Source organism: Danio aesculapii, chromosome 4 (assembly GCF_903798145.1).
Source record: "Danio aesculapii chromosome 4, fDanAes4.1, whole genome shotgun sequence".
NCBI lineage: Eukaryota > Metazoa > Chordata > Actinopteri > Cypriniformes > Danionidae > Danio > Danio aesculapii.
The window spans coordinates 10,601,874-10,621,698 of NC_079438.1; the positions used below are offsets into that span (position 1 = coordinate 10,601,874).

At 38.6% G+C, this 19,825-nt stretch overlaps 9 non-coding genes across 9 annotated transcripts; 4 read left to right on the plus strand and 5 right to left on the minus strand.

Annotated features, from left to right (window-relative positions):
- Positions 1-8,691: 8,691 nt before the first annotated feature.
- trnap-agg (transfer RNA proline (anticodon AGG)) lies at positions 8,692-8,763 on the minus strand. Its single transcript has one exon. It is a non-coding gene; the product is annotated as a tRNA-Pro (tRNA).
- Positions 8,764-9,212: 449 nt separating this feature from the next.
- Positions 9,213-9,285, plus strand: trnar-ucg (transfer RNA arginine (anticodon UCG)). The gene has a single exon. It is a non-coding gene; the product is annotated as a tRNA-Arg (tRNA).
- A 1,066-nt stretch (positions 9,286-10,351) lies between these two features.
- trnap-ugg (transfer RNA proline (anticodon UGG)) lies at positions 10,352-10,423 on the minus strand. The gene has a single exon. It is a non-coding gene; the product is annotated as a tRNA-Pro (tRNA).
- Positions 10,424-12,006: 1,583 nt separating this feature from the next.
- trnap-agg (transfer RNA proline (anticodon AGG)) lies at positions 12,007-12,078 on the minus strand. The gene has a single exon. It is a non-coding gene; the product is annotated as a tRNA-Pro (tRNA).
- A 449-nt stretch (positions 12,079-12,527) lies between these two features.
- trnar-ucg (transfer RNA arginine (anticodon UCG)) lies at positions 12,528-12,600 on the plus strand. Its single transcript has one exon. It is a non-coding gene; the product is annotated as a tRNA-Arg (tRNA).
- A 1,067-nt stretch (positions 12,601-13,667) lies between these two features.
- Positions 13,668-13,739, minus strand: trnap-ugg (transfer RNA proline (anticodon UGG)). The gene has a single exon. It is a non-coding gene; the product is annotated as a tRNA-Pro (tRNA).
- A 450-nt stretch (positions 13,740-14,189) lies between these two features.
- On the plus strand, positions 14,190-14,262 carry trnaq-uug (transfer RNA glutamine (anticodon UUG)). The gene has a single exon. It is a non-coding gene; the product is annotated as a tRNA-Gln (tRNA).
- Positions 14,263-15,327: 1,065 nt separating this feature from the next.
- Positions 15,328-15,399, minus strand: trnap-ugg (transfer RNA proline (anticodon UGG)). The gene has a single exon. It is a non-coding gene; the product is annotated as a tRNA-Pro (tRNA).
- A 132-nt stretch (positions 15,400-15,531) lies between these two features.
- On the plus strand, positions 15,532-15,604 carry trnar-ucg (transfer RNA arginine (anticodon UCG)). The gene has a single exon. It is a non-coding gene; the product is annotated as a tRNA-Arg (tRNA).
- Positions 15,605-19,825: the final 4,221 nt, after the last annotated feature.

Genomic DNA, 19,825 nt, shown 5'->3' on the forward strand with positions numbered 1-19,825 from the left:
GGCTTCCCACGACCCATGTTCCTTTTAAAGCCCTGTGGAGCATCTTCTACAGAGTGTGGATGTTTCCTCTCCACAGCTGCTGTCTGTGTTGCAGTGAATATTTCTGATTTAATTTTTCCAAATGAAATTAGCTCATTTGCCCATGTCAATAAGCATTTTAAGATGTTAAATGTGTCATGCAATGTATATGGATGTAATCTTCAGCATTCTACATTCATTTATTTACCTACCCTGGCTTCAGCTAGAATGTGGTCCAGCTTCATTTCAAGAGCCATTCCTCTTCCCTCTTGGTAGTGAGGGTCCTGCAAGTCAACCTTATGTTTTGTGGACATTGCAACACAAACAGATACAGACAGATAGACAAACAGCCAGATGGACAATTATAACAGACACAAACAGTGGTAGTGAGATAGATAGATAGATAGATAGATAGATAGATAGATAGATAGATAGATAGATAGATAGATAGATAGATAGATAGATAGATGTTGGCTCTTAAAAGTGCTTTTGGGTTTGTTAAATGTTTGTGTTTGTGCGTGTGTGTTGTGACAGGAGACTCGTTCGAGAAAATCTGCAAGGAGAGCAGAACATATTAATTACTATTATTATTTTTATTATTACATGTTAAAAGGCAGAAAACATGGGCCTAAGGTTCCTGATCTCACATGTAAAGGAAATTATTAGGAATTACTAGGAAGCATAACTGGTCATTTATTTATTTCATACTTTGAATCTCTGTACCTTTACGTTTTTTATGTATTAAACATTACTGACTAATAATGTCCAACGTTACGCCTGTTGATATTAACGCTATGTATTGATTATAGCCAAACTCTGAAGACTTAAGGCCAAATGCATCGATGTACAGTGTTGAAATTATTTTAAATTAATAGTAATGATGGCCATGATTGAAATGTTTTGTTTTTTTTAAATTTTTGGACTGAAAGTAGTATGTCTTGGATTTCTTTTTCTTAATAGAGCTAGCTTGTACTTGAGTAGCTAAGTTAACCAAGTTTAGCATGTTTCACAAGCCTACATTTTATTTAAATTAGTCTATGATAAGATGTTAATCTAAAATCGGGTTTTGATTTTTGCTCTAAAATGTACAGCATGTCAGTTTAATGCTTGCAAAAAGAAAGGCATAAATGTAAACATTAACATAATCTCACAGCAATTCGTAACTTTTTGATTTAGTGGCTAATTCGTATGAATTCGTACGATCTAATTTGTATGATTTAGTACGATTTGCTCATCCCCCAATGACGATTGGGTTTAGGGGTGGGGTTAGGTGCCACGCCTCCTTTTTAAAATCGTACAATTTCGTACGACTGAACTCGTACGAATTAGCCACTAAACTGACAAAACATAAAATACTTACGTTTTCTTGTGAGATCAGGCTTAACATTTAGACATTATGCGATCATTATGAATTGTGACTTACCTGAATGGAGCTCTGAGCGCAATGATGAGATGAATTAATGCGCGGAATGACCCATGAGGCGGAGGATGATGGGTAATGCTCAAAAAACACAGAATGTAATCTTTCCCTCCGATTTTTATCAGAGAATAAGGCAGAATATGTATATATATTTTTTTATTATGTAAAAAATGTGTGTGTCCAAAATTACTGCTGTTTTGGTTTTACCGGGTGGATCTTAAAAAAATTACCCCAATTACAGGAAAAAAGCAATAAAAACAGCTAAAAAACAGCGTCTGCTACCCTGTGGCTATAATAATATTTAATAAAAATTATTTTTAAAAAGCGCAGCATCGGGTACCCTATGACAAAATAAATTGTGCTAGAGACACGAAAATGATTTCCCATTGAAATACATTGGATGGAAATACTTGCAGGGTGACATGGAAAAAGAAGAGAAATTCGTGCCCATGAACACGAATCAATAGATTAAATTTCGTGACTATTTCACGAACTGCGGTGAGACTGGGTTGGAGCTCATGTGTGATTTTGCGGCTAAATATACATCATTATATTAAAGGGCATCTATGGTGAAAAATCTACTTTTCAAGCTGTTTGGACAGAAATGTGTGTAAGTATAGTGTATAAACTGTCATACTGGGCTGAAATAAACACACCCAGTCCTTTTTTTTCAAATTTAACAACATAAAAACGGTGGACCAATTGGAGCTGTTTTCAGATCGACCACAACTTTACGTAGGAGTGCGGTCCCCGCCCACCAATATTGATTGACAGCTGTGCGCATTAACATGTCCCGGTAGTCACGTGTATAATCATATCATCAAGACTGGACGTGCACAAAGTAGCCGGGAATAAAAGGTCTGTTCAGTTCGCTAGATTCATCAATCATCATCAAACGTGATCAAGAGTGAGTTTTACAAGTTTAAAATGTTTTAAAACAGAGCACGAGTGTAATGAATTATAGCGATTCACTTCAGATTCACTTCATCAGCACAGCTGCGTGTCAGAACAATTATAAAGGAAGATGCTTCAATCCCGGTTTGTGGATGTTAAATCAGGTTTATTTTGTACATTAATATAAGAGATATCCATACAGCAGTGGAGATTACCAGTATCATGTCACATATGCGTGCAAAACGAGTGCAAAGCTTAACGCGCTCTCTCTCTCTCTATGCTATGTGTGTGTGTATGTCTACGCTACATCTGTGTGTGTGTGTGTGTGTGTGTGTGTGTGTGTGTGTGTATGTGTGTGCGCTTTGTGTTTGTGTCCTTGCTGTGTGTGTGCGTGAACTTTGTAATGACATTGTGTGTGACTCATTGTTGCAAATCCACAAAAAAAAACTGCATCAAATACTGATTGTTAAAGTGCTTACTGTAGTATTTCTCACACACGTTATGTGAGATCTGCTTCCTGAGGCAGCCGAGGGCGGCTATTGCTGACAGGCACGTGGGAACGGTGGGCGGGGAGGACTAGCCTTAAAGGGCCAGTACAGAAAAACAGCAAAACCTTTTTTCCAGCTATAATATAGACACTTCAAACAGCTATAATAAGTAATCTGATGGTTGTTTTGAGCTGAAACTTTACAGACACATTCTGGGGACACAAAAGACTTATATTAAATATGAAAAAAGGGGTAACCTATGTGCCCTTTAATGGAATATCATACATATTACAAGGTATTTTGCCAAAAAATGACAGGTAAGCAAATTTAATTTTTTTTTGGGCTAGAGATGGGTTACACATAGCCGGACTAGATTGGGTCTATTTTTCACAGAGAAACTGAAACTACGTCTATTACTCGCAGGAACCTCATAAATGTTATTGACCTTTCTTGCATGACGAAGTATTATACGTATCACAAGCTTTATTTAGCAGAAAAACAACATGCAACCAAATTTAAGGTTATTCGGGCTAAAATTGGGTTACACGTAGCTGGGCTAGATCTGGTCTATACTTCACCTAGCCGGTGAAATGACGGCTATTGCTTGCTGGGCTGTAATCATTGATTTTCACAGTAGCAAAAACAAATACTTTAGAAGTCAATGGTTTCTGGTTTTCAGCATTCTTCAAAAAATATTCTTTAGTGTTCAACAGAAGATTTGAACAGGTTTGAAATAAATAAAGAGCGAGTAAACAGTGACAGAATTTTCATTATTCATTTGAGTGAACTGATTTACTTACCCATCACTGCTGTGCTCCAATTTGGCAGATCCAAGCACTGAGGATGACAGAGGTGCAGGGACAACAGGTCCCAATCCTCGACTTTAGTCTAAAGTGTGGAGAGAATACAATCAATGTCTCACTTTGGAGGGACATAGCCCTACTGGAGCTTTTCAAAGGAGATGAGATTGAGCCCTCTCACATGAGAGTTCACATCTGGGAGAGTGGGAAGGGTAAAATAAACTCTTCAACTTACACCACAGCAAAGGTAAAAAAAATATATTAAGCAAGACATTTAGTAATATAATAACTTTATATTATTCCTGCATTTTCCAAAAATGTATTAGATTCATTAAGATGAATACATGAAATTAATATAATAAATTTGCAAGAGTTGTGTAACACGGTACCAACCAGCAGCATTATTTTAGGTTTTTAAAAGAGCAAAACCATATGAAACAAAAGTTGAACTTTACTTGAGCACTTCTGTTTTTACTGAAACCAAGGTTTAAGACTTGACTTGGAAGCATGCAAGTTTAAAAAAAGAAATACATGACCAAAAGTTTGTACCATTCGAACAGTAGTTGTCAAATAGTAGTCATAAGGCAAGTATTTTTTTTTTTAATCAATTTAAGTTAAAATATACATGGATGGTTCACCCAAAAACTAAAATGTATTTATTATTTATTAACCCTGTAGTGGTTATAAACCTTTATGAGTTTCTGGTTCCACTTTATATTAGGTGGCTCAAACTACTATGTGCTTTGAAATACATTTGTTATAATGTACTTATTGTGTAAATACATATTTTTTTTGTACTTATGATAAAATACCTATATGTAATTACATTGTTGTCCATCTCTTACACCTACCTATACCACCAAACCTGTTCCTAGCCCAACCCGTATCTCACCTCAAGAGCACCACAGGTGTTCTGCAAATACATTATGAACACAGTAATTACATTGTATTTACTTTTTGATGCAAGAAGCAAGTAATAGTAGTTAAGGCCAGCTAATATAAAGTGGGACCAAGAATAAAGTAAGAATTAAAGACATTAAAAATTTTTGAAAGCTAAAGTTGATCATTTGCTATTAAAAATTAAAGTAAGATCATTTGATAATACATTTATATTAGTCAACTTGAACAAAGTGCTGGTACAGGCATCACTACAATAATAATTAATGATTCTTTACATTTATATAGCGCTTTTTTTGGACTCTCAAAGCGCCAGTGGGCAAATTTGGGTGAACCTATTTGGTAGTTTTGTGATTCTATGATTTTACAGTTGATTTAAAAATATATCTTAAAGGGCACCTATGGTAAAAAATCTACTTTTCAAGCTGTTTGGACAGCCATATGTGCATGTATGGTGTATAGACCGTCATATTGGGGTGATATAAGCACACCCAGTGCTTTTTTTCAATTTAACAACATAAAAAACGGTGGACCAATTGGAGCTGTTTTCAAATCGACCGCTACCTGACTAAGGAGAGCGGTCCCCCCGCCCACCAATATTGATTGACAGGCGCGTCATCATATCCTCAGTTTGTTGATTCACGTCCGCCATTTTCAGCGTGAGTCGAAGCGATATCACTAAAGGAACACCCTAGCTCTATTTTTAGATGCAAGGCTCATTGGGCTCAACACAAGAGCAATATTCTCCACATTATCGCTCTAATCGGAATTATTGGTTGTATCTTTAGGTAGGTTTGCAAACATGTGTACTTCTCATTGAGTCTACCTTATACTTCAGCCGTTTGCATTTCTCGCGATCCCAGAAGCTCCCTGTGATCTTAACTAGCATGCGTTTTAGAATTCTAAACATAGGTTTCTATCAGGGTACACTCAAGTCGACGGCTGGGCGCCTCGGACCACTGCAGACTTGAATTGCCGTTGTGTGTACCCTGATAGAAACCTATGTTTAGAATTAAAAAATGCGTGGCGCGATGATTCGGGACACTTCATATTTCTGCCGCGCCACAGAGAGTGTCTGGTGTGCCGTGTTGTGGCTTCGAGCGGTGCATCCGGTGCCTCAGTCAAAGTTAATTCAGTGTGCGTGGTTATAAGTCTCGGTGTACAAGCTCGGCACTTGAAACTAGCACACAGTTGGCTGTAAAACTGTACAAAGACACGTATGATTTTGTACTCTCTGCTTGGTCTGTGTCCGAGTCATACATGTACGACTGATTGCTGAACCTCTCACTCCTGCTCCTTCTCTGTCTGCCTGTCAGACTCTGTTGCAAACGCAGAGCGGGTGAGCTCATGGCCCTGCCCCTTGTTACGTTGGCGGGAAGCCGAAACTAATTTACATGTGAAGCAACACACCCATAAATCAGCGAACTGTGGACACGCCCCCAACATGACACTTTTTAACACATAATAAAAATCTGAATTGTGTTTTAAACTGAACCTAAACTGGCACACTCAGAAGAACCATAATATTAATATTAAATCATAAAAAAGAGGTAAACTATGTGCCCTTTAAAGTAAAATAACTGTCTACTGAAAGTTAGGTTAAATGCAACAAAAAGTTAATTGAACACTCTTAGATTGTACCTAACCCTAATTTTATATTTGATTAAAGTTCATGTTAAAATATCTTGCGTTGCTACTTATAGGCATCTGAATGTTTACTCAAAGTCTATTCATAAACAGGATAACAACTACATGCAGACAATAACAACAAACATCTTGGTGGTCAATATTCTGAAAACTTGTTTAGAATTTGTTGCATATCTACTGATACACTGTTGAACATCTAGAACCTAAATTGGTGACACTTATCTTACCGAAAGTTTAATAAATGTTTACATGCTGTAGACATTGTATTGATTGCCTAAGAACATTTAAAAGACAATCTACAGATACTACCCAGATGAAAGTAAACAGATAAGAACTTGAAAAGTAACTTATGGTCAGCAGACTATCTAAAGGGGGACCATCAAAATAAAGTGTTACCCGGCTCCTTTTCATTGACATCTTGTTGAAGGCATACAAAAAATCTATGACAAATGATTGGCGAAAAGGCCCAGTGGCGTGGATGAAACACGGTAGCTGTGAAAACCTTCTTGAGATGTGTTTGCATGTCATTAACTTCCTGCATTGCCATGCATATTACCTGTTATGACTAAAAGGGTAACGAGATACCTAACGCAAAAGGCCATTTTGAATCCTGCATGGTGCCTACAGAGAAGAGACTGTGTACAAAGACAAAAATGGTGCTTACATATAAAGCTGGTGGGTTGTTCAAGATCCATAAACAAATCTAACAACTGAATCATTGCTGCTCCGTTTTTTGTCTGTATAATTGTACATGTTAGACTGATTTAGATCAGAAGTCCACTAAATGTTCATTAACTAATGTCAAAGCTGCTACAATTAACATAGAAACACCATGGATAGCACAGCTCCGCCTCTTTTTCGATGACAGGCGTAGGGCTCGTCGGGGATTTGAACCCGGGACCTCTCGCAGCCTAAGCGAGAATCATACCCCTAGACCAACAAGCCCTGTAGAAGCAGTCTGCAGTGCCACGAAAAATTCTGTGAGACCGATCCACTCTACTCTTTGTTCATGTTGTTTTTGTTACGTGTGTCAGCAACTCCCTGGAGGCATATTACAGTTCACAGGCAGTATAAAACAGCCCAGTGGCCTAATGGATAAGGCACCAGCCTTCGAAGCTGGGGATTGTGGGTTTAAAGTACCAACTGGGTTGTCTTTGATGCAGTTCCTTTTAAGTTGACTGTGCAAGACAATCCAGTGTTACCTTTAAAAAGCTAGGTTCATACCCTTAGGTCAAAAAGACATGACAATGGAAAACTCCTCAGAGGAGCTGTTTTGTCATTAGGTGTACACACCAGATCGTCTGAATGCAATATGGCATAGGGATCCTAAAGTACTGTTTTCTGAGTTACAAGAACTTCCTGAGCCATACATCAGATATGTCAAAGGCTAGTGTTGGCCTAATGGATAAGGCATCAGCCTTCGAAGCTGGGGATTGTGGGTTCAAGTCCCATCTGGGTTGTCTTTGTTGGGTTAAATTTAAGTTGTTTGAAACAATTCCGACTTGTTTTCTCAAAACTTAGGTGTGATGATCTGAGGACAATAGTTAGCTTCGAGTTCTCAGACTTGCTGCACACTTCAAATAAGATTCATCCAATCTTGCTTGAATCTCACTGTCACGTTACAAAGCTAAAAGGTTCTGCTGAGCTTTGGTAATGGAGATCTTGACTTCAAGTACCCCGTGGCTTTCAACTAATGGTCTCATGTTAGGTGGATGATGATGAAATGCAAACAAGAAAATAGCTGCAGAAAGGTTGTGATTGCAAGTTAATGAGAGTGGCCTTGTCTGGAATTTGAAACTCAAGACCAGTCACACCATACGCGAGAACCATACCCCAGGACCAATGAGACCCGAATGTGGATGATTGCACAAAGAAAATGTTTGTCCATTAGTTGCACACATCTTATTTGACGGAATGCAAACTGGCATCGAGATCCTAAAGTGCAGTTTTCTATGCATTGGCATCTTGTTGAAGGCATACAAAAAAATCCATGACAAATGATTGGCGAAATGGCCCAGTGGCCTAATGGATAAGGCATCAGCCTCTGGGGCTTGGGATTGTTGGTTCAAGTCCCATCTGGGTTGTCTTTGAAGGTCTCACTTCAATTTGGGAGCAATGTTTGGTGGAAGAAACACGGTAGCTGTGAAAACCTTCTTGAGATGTGTTTGCATGCCATTACCTTCCTGCATTGCCATGCATATTACCTGTTATGACTAAAAGGGTAACGAGATACCTAACGCGAAAGGCCATTTTGAATCCTGCATGGTGCCTACAGAGAAGAGACTGTGTACAAAGACAAAAATGGTGCTTACATATAAAGCTGGTGGGTTGTTCAAGATCCATAAACAAATCTAACAACCGAATCATTGCTTCTCCGTTTTTTGTCTGTATAATTGTACATGTTAGACTGATTTAGATCAGAAGTCCACTAAATGTTCATTAACTAATGTCAAAGCAAAAGCTGCTACAATTAACATAGAAACACCATAGATAAATCAGTTTCACCTCTTTTTCGACGACAGGCGTAGGGCTCATCCGGGATTTGAACCCAGGACCTCTCGCACCCTAAGCGAGAATCATACCCCTAGACCAACGAGCCCTGTAAAAGCAATCTGCAGTACCACAAAAAATTCTGTGAGACCGATCCACTCTACTCTTTGTTCATGTTGTTTTTGTTACGTGTGTCAGCAACTCCCTGGAGGCATATTACAGTTCACAGGCAATAAAAACAGCCCAGTGGCCTAATGGATAGGGCACCAGCCTTCGAAGCTGGGGATTGTGGGTTTAAAGTACCAACTGGGTTGTCTTTGATGCAGTTCCTTTTAAGTTGACTGTGCAAGACAATCCAGTGTTACCTTTAAAAAGCTAGGTTCATACCCCTAGGTCAAACAGACATGACAATGGAAAACTCCTCAGAGAAGCTGTTTTGTCATTAGGTGTACACACCAGATCGTCTGAATGCAATACGGCATAGGGATCCTAAAGTACTGTTTTCTGAGTTACAAGAACTTCCTGAGCCATACATCAGATATGTTAAAGGCTAGTGTTGACCCAGTGGCCTAATGGATAAGGCATCAGCCTTCGAAGCTGGGGATTGTGGGTTCAAGTCCCATCTGGGTTGTCTTTGTTGGGTTAAATTTAAGTTGTTTGAAACAATTCCGACTTGTTTTCTCAAAACTTAGGCGTGATGATCTGAGGACAATAGTTAGCTTCGAATTGTCAGACTTGCTGCACACTTCAAATAAGATTCATCCAATCTTGCTTGAATCTCATTGTCACGTTACAAAGCTAAAAGGTTCTGCTGAGCTTTGGTAATGGAGATCTTGACTTCAAGTACCCCGTGGCTTTCAACTAATGGTCTCATGTTAGGTGGATGATGATGAAATGCAAACAAGAAAATAGCTGCAGAAAGGTTGTGATTGCAAGTTAATGAGAGTGGCCTTGTCTGGAATTTGAAACTCAAGACCAGTCACACCATACGCGACAACCATACCCCAGGACCAATGAGACCCGAATGTGGATGATTGCACAAAGAAAATGTTTGTCCATTAGTTGCACACATCTTATTTGACGGAATGCAAACTGGCATCGAGATCCTAAAGTGCAGTTTTCCATGCGTTGGCATCTTGTTGAAGGCATACAAAAAAATCCATGACAAATGATTGGCGAAATGCCCAGTGGCCTAATGGATAAGGCATCAGCCTCCGGGGCTTGGGATTGTTGGTTCAAGTCCCATCTGGGTTGTCTTTGAAGGTCTCACTTCAATTTGGGAGCAATGTTTGGTGGATGAAACACGGTAGCTGTGAAAACCTTCTTGAGATGTGTTTGCATGTCATTACCTTCCTGCATTGCCATGCATATTACCTGTTATGACTAAAAGGGTAACGAGATACCTAACGCGAAAGGCCATTTTGAATCCTGCATGGTGCCTACAGAGAAGAGACTGTGTACAAAGACAAAAATGGTGCTTACATATAAAGCTGGTGGGTTGTTCAAGATCCATAAACAAATCTAACAACCGAATCATTGCTGCTCCTTTTTTTGTCTGTATAATTGTACATGTTAGACTGATTTAGATCAGAAGTCCACTAAATGTTCATTAACTAATGTCAAAGCAAAAGCTGCTACAATTAACATAGAAACACCATGGATAGCACAGCTCCGCCTCTTTTTCGATGACAGGCGTAGGGCTCGTCCGGGATTTGAACCCGGGACTTCTCGCACCCAAAGCGAGAATCATACCCCTAGACCAACGAGCCCTGTAGAAGCAGTCTGCAGTGCCACAAAAAATTCTGTGAGACCGATCCACTCTATTCTTTGTTCATGTTGTTTTTGTTCCGTGTGTCAGCAACTCCCTTGAGGCATATTACAGTTCACAGGCAGTATAAAACAGCCCAGTGGCCTAATGGATAGGGCACCAGCCTTCGAAGCTGGGGATTGTGGGTTTAAAGTACCAACTGGGTTGTCTTTGATGCAGTTCCTTTTAAGTTGACTGTGCAAGACAATCCAGTGTTACCTTTAAAAAGCTAGGTTCATACCCCTAGGTCAAACAGACATGACAATGGAAAACTCCTCAGAGAAGCTGTTTTGTCATTAGGTGTACACACCAGATCGTCTGAATGCAATATGGCATAGGGATTCTAAAGTACAGTTTTCTGAGTTACAAGAACTTCCTGAGCCATACATCAGATATGTCAAAGGCTAGTGTTGACCCAGTGGCCTAATGGATAAGGCATCAGCCTTCGAAGCTGGGGATTGTGGGTTCAAGTCCCATCTGGTTTGTATTTGTTGGGTTAAATTTAAGTTGTTTGAAACAATTCCGACTTGTTTTCTCAAAACTTAGGCGTGATGATCTGAGGACAATAGTTAGCTTCGAATTGTCAGACTTGCTGCACACTTCAAATAAGATTCATCCAATCTTGCTTGAATCTCATTGTCACGTTACAAAGCTAAAAGGTTCTGCTGAGCTTTGGTAATGGAGATCTTGACTTCAAGTACCCCGTGGCTTTCAACTAAAGGTCTCATGTTAGGTGGATGATGATGAAATGCAAACAAGAAAATAGCTGCAGAAAGGTTGTGATTGCAAGTTAATGAGAGTGGCCTTGTCTGGAATTTGAAACTCAAGACCAGTCACACCATACGCGAGAACCATACCCCAGGACCAATGAGACCCGAATGTGGATGATTGCACAAAGAAAATGTTTGTCCATTAGTTGCACACATCTTATTTGACGGAATGCAAACTGGCATCGAGATCCTAAAGTGCAGTTTTCTATGCGTTGGCATCTTGTTGAAGGCATACAAAAAATCCATGACAAATGATTGGCGAAATGCCCAGTGGCCTAATGGATAAGGCATCAGCCTCCGGGGCTTGGGATTGTTGGTTCAAGTCCCATCTGGGTTGTCTTTGAAGGTCTCACTTCAATTTGGGAGCAATGTTTGGTGGAAGAAACACGGTAGCTGTGAAAACCTTCTTGAGATGTGTTTGCATGCCATTACCTTCCTGCATTGCCATGCATATTACCTGTTATGATTAAAAGGGTAACGAGATACCTAACGCGAAAGGCCATTTTGAATCCTGCATGGTGCCTACAGAGAAGAGACTGTGTACAAAGACAAAAATGGTGCTTACATATAAAGCTGGTGGGTTGTTCAAGATCCATAAACAAATCTAACAATCGAATCATTGCTGCTCCTTTTTTTTGTCTGTATAATTGTACATGTTAGACTGATTTAGATCAGAAGTCCACTAAATGTTCATTAACTAATGTCAAAGCTGCTACAATTAACATAGAAACACCATGGATAGCACAGCTCCGCCTCTTTTTCGATGACAGGCGTAGGGCTCGTCCGGGATTTGAACCCGGGACCTCTCGCACCCTAAGCGAGAATCATACCCCTAGACCAACGAGCCCTGTAGAAGCAATCTGCAGTACCACAAAAAATTCTGTGAGACCGATCCACTCTACTCTTTGTTCATGTTGTTTTTGTTACGTGTGTCAGCAACTCCCTGGAGGCATATTACAGTTCACAGGCAATAAAAACAGCCCAGTGGCCTAATGGATAGGGCACCAGCCTTCGAAGCTGGGGATTGTGGGTTTAAAGTACCAACTGGGTTGTCTTTGATGCAGTTCCTTTTAAGTTGACTGTGCAAGACAATCCAGTGTTACCTTTAAAAAGCTAGGTTCATACCCCTAGGTCAAACAGACATGACAATGGAAAACTCCTCAGAGAAGCTGTTTTGTCATTAGGTGTACACACCAGATCGTCTGAATGCAATATGGCATAGGGATCCTAAAGTACTGTTTTCTGAGTTACAAGAACTTCCTGAGCCATACATCAGATATGTCAAAGGTTAGTGTTGACCCAGTGGCCTAATGGATAAGGCATCAGCCTTCGAAGCTGGGGATTGTGGGTTTAAGTCCCATCTGGGTTGTCTTTGTTGGGTTAAATTTAAGTTGTTTGAAACAATTCCGACTTGTTTTCTCAAAACTTAGGTGTGATGATCTGAGGACAATAGTTAGCTTCGAGTTCTCAGACTTGCTGCACACTTCAAATAAGATTCATCCAATCTTGCTTGAATCTCACTGTCACGTTACAAAGCTAAAAGGTTCTGCTGAGCTTTGGTAATGAAGATCTTGACTTCAAGTACCCCGTGGCTTTCAACTAATGGTCTCATGTTAGGTGGATGATGATGAAATGCAAACAATAAAATAGCTGCAGAAAGGTTGTGATTGCAAGTTAATGAGAGTGGCCTTGTCTGGAATTTGAAACTCAAGACCAGTCACACCATACGCGAGAACCATACCCCAGGACCAATGAGACCCGAATGTGGATGATTGCACAAAGAAAATGTTTGTCCATTAGTTGCACACATCTTATTTGACGGAATGCAAACTGGCATCGAGATCCTAAAGTGCAGTTTTCCATGCGTTGGCATCTTGTTGAAGGCATACAAAAAAAATCCATGACAAATGATTGGCGAAATGGCCCAGTGGCCTAATGGATAAGGCATCAGCCTCTGGGGCTTGGGATTGTTGGTTCAAGTCCCATCTGGGTTGTCTTTGAAGGTCTCACTTCAATTTGGGAGCAATGTTTGGTGGAAGAAACACGGTAGCTGTGAAAACCTTCTTGAGATGTGTTTGCATGCATTACCTTCCTGCATTGCCATGCATATTACCTGTTATGACTAAAAGGGTAACGAGATACCTAATGCGAAAGGCCATTTTGAATCCTGCATGGTGCCTACAGAGAAGAGACTGTGTACAAAAACAAAAATGGTGCTTACATATAAAGCTGGTGGGTTGTTCAAGATCCATAAACAAATCTAACAACCGAATCATTGCTGCTCCGTTTTTTGTCTGTATAATTGTACATGTTAGACTGATTTAGATCAGAAGTCCACTAAATGTTCATTAACTAATGTCAAAGCAAAAGCTTCTACAATTAACATAGAAACACCATGGACAGCACAGCTACGCCTCTTTTTCGATGACAGGCGTAGGGCTCGTCCGGGATTTGAACCCGGGACCTCTCGCACCCAAAGCGAGAATCATACCCCTAGACCAACGAGCCCTGTAAAAGCAATCTGCAGTACAACAAAAAATTCTGTGAGACCGATCCACTCTACTCTTTGTTCATGTTGTTTTTGTTCCGTGTGTCAGCAACTCCCTTGAGGCATATTACAGTTCACAGGCAGTATAAAACAGCCCAGTGGCCTAATGGATAAGGCACCAGCCTTCGAAGCTGGGGATTGCGGGTTTAAAGTACCAACTGGGTTGTCTTTGATGCAGCTCCTTTTAAGTTGACTGTGCAAGACAATCCAGTGTTACCTTTAAAAAGCTAGGTTCATACCCCTAGGTCAAACAGACATGACAATGGAAAACTCCTCAGAGAAGCTGTTTTGTCATTAGGTGTACACACCAGATCGTCTGAATGCAATACGGCATAGGGATCCTAAAGTACTGTTTTCTGAGTTACAAGAACTTCCTGAGCCATACATCAGATATGTCAAAGGCTAGTGTTGACCCAGTGGCCTAATGGATAAGGCATCAGCCTTTGAAGCTGGGTATTGTGGGTTCAAGTCCCATCTGGGTTGTCTTTGTTGGGTTAAATTTAAGTTGTTTGAAACAATTCCGACTTGTTTTCTCAAAACTTAGGCGTGATGATCTGAGGACAATAGTTAGCTTCGAATTCTCAGACTTGCTGCACACTTCAAATAAGATTCATCCAATCTTGCTTGAATCTCACTGTCACGTTACAAAGCTAAAAGGTTCTGCTGAGCTTTGGTAATGGAGATCTTGACTTCAAGTACCCCGTGGCTTTCAACTAATGGTCTCATGTTAGGTGGATGATGATGAAATGCAAACAAGAAAATAGCTGCAGAAAGGTTGTGATTGCAAGTTAATAAGAGTGGCCTTGTCTGGAATTTGAAACTCAAGACCAGTCACACCATACGCGACAACCATACCCCAGGACCAATGAGACCCGAATGTGGATGATTGCACAAAGAAAATGTTTGTCCATTAGTTGCACACATCTTATTTGACGGAATGCAAACTGGCATCGAGATCCTAAAGTGCAGTTTTCTATGCGTTGGCATCTTGTTGAAGGCATACAAAAAATCCATGACAAATGATTGGCGAAATGCCCAGTGGCCTAATGGATAAGGCATCAGCCTCCGGGGCTTGGGATTGTTGGTTCAAGTCCCATCTGGGTTGTCTTTGAAGGTCTCACTTCAATTTGGGAGCAATGTTTGGTGGATGAAACACGGTAGCTGTGAAAACCTTCTTGAGATGTGTTTGCATGCCATAACCTTCCTGCATTGCCATGCATATTACCTGTTATGACTAAAAGGGTAACGAGATACCTAACGCGAAAGGCCATTTTGAATCCTGCATGGTGCCTACAGAGAAGAGACTGTGTACAAAGACAAAAATGGTGCTTACATATAAAGCTGGTGGGTTGTTCAAGATCCATAAACAAATCTAACAACCGAATCATTACTGCTCCTTTTTTTGTCTGTATAGTTGTACATGTTAGACTGATTTAGATCAGAAGTCCACTAAATGTTCATTAACTAATGTCAAAGCAAAAGCTGCTACAATTAACATAGAAACACCATGGACAGCACAGCTCTGCCTCTTTTTCAATGACAGGCGTAGGGCTCGTCCGGGATTTGAACCCGGGACCTCTCACACCCAAAGCAAGAATCATACCCCTAGACCAACGAGCCCTGTAGAAGCAGTCTGCAGTGCCACAAAAAATTCTGTGAGACCGATCCACTCTACTCTTTGTTCATGTTGTTTTTGTTCCGTGTGTCAGCAACTCCCTTGAGGCATATTACAGTTCACAGGCAGTATAAAACAGCCCAGTGGCCTAATGGATAGGGCACCAGCCTTCGAAGCTGGGGATTGTGGGTTCAAGTCCCATCTGGGTTGTCTTTGTTGGGTTAAATTTAAGTTGTTTGAAACAATTCCGACTTGTTTTCTCAAAACTTAGGCGTGATGATCTGAGGACAATAGTTAGCTTCAAATTCTCAGACTTGCTGCACACTTCAAATAAGATTCATCCAAACTTGCTTGAATCTCACCGCTTACGGCCATACCACCCTGAGCACGCCCTCTAGTGTGAGTGACAGTTGTTGCACAGCAGGAAGTGTGAGGTGGCAGAAGGAAGAGAGAGGCTCTTCCATTTTGGCAGTTTTGTTTTTTATTTTTAGTTTTTGTATTACAAAGTTTACTTTAATTGTTTTTTCAGTTAAAGATTTTTTTCACTAACCCCAAGCAGTAACACTGTTTTGGGGTTAGAAAACAACAAAATGGACACAACGGAGAAAGAGAATGGACAAGACACAAACGGAACAAGGAACAGAGAACAAGGAAATGCTACAAACAGGATTGAAAAGACTCTAAATGAAGATAATGGAGAAAACAGCAAGGAGACATGGGCAACAGTTGTCTCAAAGAAAAAAGAAGGAAAAGGAGGTGGTCAAGAAAAGAAAGGTGAACTACAATCAAATACAAGTATTGAAAGCGAAAAGAATATTGAAGGACAAAGGAATGATTCAAGTCAGAAACAACAAATGCTGAACAAACTAAAGAAGCAAGCAAGATATCAAAGAGACTACAAGAAGGAAGCCACACTAACAATGATGGTAAGAGAAATTGAAAACTCAACTATAAATAACATAATCAAAGCAGTGGAAGACAAAGTCGGGATTGGCAAATTATTTGGACTGAGACGGAAAAACAACAATGAATTTGAACTGACAATGGAAAGTGAAAAAGAATGCGAGATATTGATGAATGGACTGATGATTAATGGAGAGGAATGTGAGATAAAAAAGCTGTGTGCAACAGAAAAAATGGTATCTTTTCTGAACTTGCCCAGTTACATACAGGATGAGGAGATACATCAAAAACTCAGTAATTGGGGAGTAACTCCTATACTTCCTATAAGAAGAAAATATCATCCGGGAACAATGGTGGCAGACGGAACACGCTTTGTGAAGGTAAAATTTCCCAAAGAAGTTAAATCTTTACCATACAATGTTGGCTTTGTGACAGAAGAAGGGATACAATACTTCAGAGTGATACACGATAATCAACTGAAAATGTGCAGACTTTGCTCAAGTACAGAGCATGAGAAGAAAGACTGCCCAAATTTCACATGTAGAAGATGTCTTAAGCAGGGGCATTATGTGCGGGACTGCGAAGTTCTGCAGTGCCAGGGCTGCGAGAGGGCATCGACAAGATGTAACTGTGAAAAAGAGGAGGAAATGGAAAGGATGGAAATACAAGTGTCACTTGATAATACGGCAACAGAAAGGAAGGAGGACAAAACTGGAGAAGAAAACAATACAGAAGAGGACAGATATGAGGAAGAGGATAAAGGAATGGAACTGGGAGAAGGAGCAAACGAGGAGGAAGGAGAACCAAATAATGGACAATTTGATGAAGAACAATATGATGAAGGCGCTATAGAACTGAACAATGAAGAGAGACAGGAGAAGAAAAGGACTGAGGACAATGAAATAAGAGCACTAAATGAGGTAAGAGGAATGGATTTTGAAAGAGGGAATTATGGACTGGAAAAAAAAGAAAAAGGTAAAAAGATAAAAGATTTAAAATCAAGATGTAAAAGTGGCTTAAACATTGAACTTGTTCTACAACGGCAGAAAATGAGAAGAGAAGAGATTAAAGAAAGAATGGAAAGGAAAAAATTTGAAAAAGGAGATGCAAGAAACATTTGTTTAAGTGACAGTGACTCAGAATGAATGGTGGTTATTGGTTTATCCAATAATTATCATAATGAGTAATGTATGTGTGGTATCACTGAATGTAAGAGGATTGTCAAAATGGGAAAAGTTTGAAAGATTAACGTGTTTGACAAAAAAGTGTGATATATTATGTTTACAAGAGACAAAGTGGGAAGACGAGATTAAAAATGAAATGAGAAAATTGTGGAATGGGGAAATATTTAGTAATGGAGATATAGAAAAGAAAAGAGGGGTAGCAATTTTGATAAAAAGAGGGATTTTTGAAAAAGTAGAATTAGACTATAAAGACACAAATGGAAGAATTATAATTGTAAAAGTTATGTATAATGGGAAAAGTTTTAGAGTATGCAACATACATGCACCAAATGAGGAAAAGGAGAAATATAACTTTTATAAGGAAATAGATAAGTTAATAGATAAGAATGAAAACATATTTATTTTAGGAGATTTTAATGTTGCCATGCAAAGAATAGATAAAGATGACTCAATGGATTTTAGAACAGACAGAGGAAGGAATGAACTACAGAATTTAATGAGGAAATGTGATTTGGTAGATGTATGGAGAGAGCAAAATGGTATGAAAAGAGAATATTCAAGAAGACAAATTGTAAATAGGATTTTAAAGCAAAGTAGAATTGACTTGTTTTTATGTAAGAAGAAAGAAGTACAATATGTTAACAAAGTTTTCTACAAAACCTATAGTGAGAGTGATCATGATTTTATATGGATAACGATGAATTTTAATGAGATTGAAAAAGGAGCAGGAGTGTGGATACTCAACACTGAGTTGTTCAAAATAGAAATGTATAAAATGGAAATAGAAAATATAATAATCAATAGTGTGAATGATGAAATGTTTGAAACAGAAACAAGTTTATGGTGGGATAATCTGAAAAATAGAATAAAAGAATACTCAATAAATATATCAGAAAAAAGACAAAAGGCCAAAAAATTCAAGGAAAATCAAATTAGAAAAGAATGGGATGAAGAAATGAGTGAAGTAAATGGGATAAATGTTGACAAAATAATAGAATTACAGGAAAAGCTGAAGAAAATCGAAGAAGAAAAGTGTAAGGGAGTAATTATTAGAAGCAGAGCTAAAGACATTGTAGAAGGAGAAAGAAGTACAAAATACTTTTATGAATTAGAAAAAACAAGACAGAGAGCAGCTATAATCAAATGTATAAAAACACAAGATGGGAAAACTGTAGAGGACAAAGAGGGAATTTTAAAGGAAACTAGACGATTTTATAAGGAATTATTTACAGAAAATGGAGTAGTTTTAAATGATGAAAATTTCTTATTAGAAAAAATAACAGTAAAATTAAATAAAGAGGACGAGGAAATGTGCGAGAGTGAGATAACAGATTTAGAAATAGAAACAGCTATTGATCAGTTGAGAAATGGGAAAAGTCCAGGAATAGATGGACTACCAGTTGAGTTTTATAAAGTTTTTAAAAATGTTTTAAGTCCTATTTTAAATATAATATACAGTGATATTTATGAAAAAGGGGAGTTAACTAATAGTATGAAAAAAGGAATGGTTAAAATGATTTATAAACAAAATGGAGACAAGGAAGACTTAAAAAATTATAGACCCTTAAGTATGCTGAACACAGACTATAAAATTTTAGCGAAAGTCTTAGCTAATAGATTGAAAGTAGTTGTACCAAACATAATCCAAACAAATCAAGCATATGCGGTTCTAAAAAGAGACATAACGGATGTCATAAACAATATAAGAGACATAATCTGGTATATGAGAGAGGAAAAAGAAACAGGATATATAATTAGTGTCGATTTGGAAAAAGCTTTTGATAGAGTGGAACACAAATATATGATGAATGTAATGGAGAGATTTGGTTTTGGAAAAAGATATTTACAATGGATAAAATGTTTATATACAGATATAACAAGCTGTATAAAAGTAAATGGTTTTTTAACTAAAGATTTTAAAGTAACAAGATCGATAAGACAAGGGTGTCCAATGTCAGCACTACTATACACACTTGTATCTGAAACATTGGGATTAGCAATTGATAATGAAAAGCAAATACGAGGATTATGTATAAAAGGAACAGAGTTAGAACAAAAAATATTTCAATATGCTGATGATACCACTTTAATAGTAAAAAATATTAAAAGTATTGAGAAAGCAGAGGAAATTTTAAACAGATATTGTAAAGGAACAGGAGCAAAAATTAATAAGGAAAAAACGAAATACATGAAAATAGGAAAAACAAAGGTTTTACCAGGAAAAATCCAATTTAAAGAGGAGAAAACCAATATGAAGATTTTAGGTATAAGGGTTGGTGAAAATGAAAATGAAACAAGGGATTTAGTGTGGGAGGAAGTTTTAAAAGGAATGGAAAAAAGATTA